This window comes from Choloepus didactylus, chromosome 10 (genome assembly GCF_015220235.1).
Source record: "Choloepus didactylus isolate mChoDid1 chromosome 10, mChoDid1.pri, whole genome shotgun sequence".
Classification (NCBI taxonomy): Eukaryota; Metazoa; Chordata; class Mammalia; order Pilosa; family Megalonychidae; genus Choloepus; species Choloepus didactylus.
Window position 1 is genome coordinate 9,292,069 of NC_051316.1, and position 2,793 is coordinate 9,294,861.

The 2,793-nt window shown below is 37.9% G+C and overlaps 1 pseudogene; it reads left to right on the forward strand.

Moving 5' to 3' along the window:
• The first annotated feature begins 993 nt into the window (after positions 1–993).
• LOC119505502 lies at positions 994–2,379 on the forward strand (annotated as a pseudogene).
• The last annotated feature ends 414 nt before the right edge of the window (positions 2,380–2,793 follow it).

The following is a 2,793-nucleotide window of genomic DNA, read 5'->3' on the forward strand; positions in this document are numbered from 1 at the left end:
ACTTTTAAATATGTTTATAATTTTCTGTAATAAAATAGAAAATAAAACAATAAAAATGTTTAAAAGAGAATTGGAAATTTTAACACAGAAACATTTAATGTTATTGAGGACCTATTGCTAACTTTTCAGTGGGAAAATGATATTATAGTTATATTTTTAAAATATACCTGCTAATTTGTTTTTTAAAATCCATATGCTTCTAGAGATGTATTCTGACACATATGTGGGTAAAAATGATATGAAGTCTGGGATTTGTTTCAAAATGATCCAGTGGGGTAGTTGGTGGGGAATGAGTGAGAACATTGAAGCAACAAGATTGGCTTCTGAATTGGTAAATATTGCAGCTGAATGATGAGGCCATGGAGTTTCTCATGCAGTTATATTTACTTTTGCATAGGTTTGAAGGTTTCCAAAATCAAAAGTTATAAACAAGAAAGCAAGCCAGCATTTACTCCAGGTATATGTGACTCCAGAAGGTAACTCTCAAATCATTATATCATTGTTTCCCATTATGTGGTTATGTTGCCCTACAAGAGAAGTTCTGTGGCATCTGGAAAGTATTCTTTATTTTAAGGGTTATATATTCATTTCAACATTACCTTGTATTTATGCTAAGAAAAGAGCTTCAAGTTTTCCATTTATTGAAGTGAGGTAAAGCATACTTTAATTTAAGAAAAAATTGACATAAAGGAAAATATTACGTAACTAATACTACAGGTAGTTACTCAGAAATGACAAAAATTACATGGTATGAGGAGAATGAAGATTGAAACTTTACTATGCTATACTGACTCCACTGGTGCAAATGGTAAAATGAAGTGAAGAAGCATTTTTAAGTTTTGCTTAAACCATCTATATCTACATTTGAATGCCTGCTAGACTCTGTTGAAGAAAGTTATATTTTCTATAAAACCCTATCACTATGTATTCCTTCAAAGGCATTAACTCTTATAAGAAATTACAGAGGATATGTTTCATTGGTACAGAATATCACACCCAGCATACCCCCCCACCAGCTACCCACCTTTCCCTGGATATCCTCCTGCAGGTCAGGAGCCATCTTTTCCCCTTCCTGATCAGTATCCTTATCCTAGTAGCTTTCCTACCATGGGAGGAGGAAGTGCCTATCCACCAGCACCAACTAGCAGCTATCCAGGAGTTGGAGACTACCCTGTCCCTGGAGGTTAAACAGCCCTGGGAAGCTATCCTGATGCTCCACAGCAGGAGGGCCCCATCCTATCCTGGATTTCCTCCACTCCAGGGATTTGGAGACCCACCAGGTGGAGCAGGCTTTTCTGGCTACCCAAAGCCACTGTCACAGTCCTATGGCAGTGGATTGGCACAGTCCCCATACCAGGTGGCTTTCCTGGAGGGCAGATGCCTTCTCTGTATCCTGGAGGAGAGGTTCCCTACCCAATCAGCCTACTGCAATGATTCAGGGCACTCAAGGGACAATCTGACCAGCTTCTAACTTTGACATCTTGAAAGATGCAGAAATTCTCCAAAAAGCAATGAAAGGTTTTGTGACATATGAGCAGGCAATTATAGATGCTGTAGCCAAATGTTCCAATGATCAGAGGCAAAAATCAAAGAATCTTTTAAGATCATGTTGGGCCAGGATTAAATCAAAGATCTCAAATCAGAGTTAAGTGGAATTATAGAAGAACAGATCCTTGCTGTTTTTGCCATCTACATATTATGATGTCTGGAGTTTATGGAATGCAATGAAGAGAGCAGAAACTCAGGGATGAGTCTTGCTTGAAATTTTGTGCTTGAGAACAAATCAGGAAATCTGAGACATTGTCAGATGTTAATGGGAATTTGGATGAGACCTCAGAAAGGACATTAGGTCAGATACATCAGGGTATTTTGAACATTTGCTTTTATCCATGTGCCAGGGAAACCATGATGAGAACAAAAATGTGAACCATCAGATGGCTCAGAAAGATTCTCAGCATCTCTTTCAAGCTGGTGAGGACAGGCTTGGGATGCACGAATCTTCCTTTAATATGATTCTTGCCACAAGAAGCTTTCCTCAACTGAGAGCTACCATGGAGGCTTATTCCAAGATGGCTAATTGAGATTTGTTTAACAGTGTTAGCCATGAGTTTTCTGGATATGTTGAAAGTGGTTTGAAGGCCATCTTGCAGTGTGCTCTGAACTGCCCTGTCTTCTTTGCTGAGAGACTGGACTACTCTATGAAAGGTGCCAGCACAGATGACTCCACCCTGGTCAGGATTGTGGTCACTCAAAGTGGGATTGATCTTGTACAAATAAAACATATTCAATCAGGTGTTTCAGAAGACCCTAGGCACAATGTTTGCAAGTGACACCAGTGGAGATTACTGAAGACTTCTTATAGCCATTGTGGGCCAATAGAAGGGATTTTTTAAAAAATAAATGGAGCCGTTCACAGCTTATTCTTTAAAGCAGTGACTGATCTGCATGCAGAAATATCAGCCATCACCTAACAAAAAATCTTCTTACTAAGGACTGTGTCAGGGTAGTGTGCTCAGTATGCACATGTTGTTATTGCCTTAATTCTAATGTTATTTTTTCTCTACATACAATCAATGTAAAGCCACATCACAATGATGTAGTAATAATGCAATACTTGTAAAGCACTTTTCTCACTGCTTTTTTACTTAATCTGAATGTCAAATTGAATAAAAATCAAACCAATATAAAAAAAGTAAAGTGTTCTGTCCAGCATTCAAAGGAAAGAAAAAAAAAAAACTCACCAAACCTGGGTTACAAACATTTATCATTGATGATATGATAATTGAAAGTAAA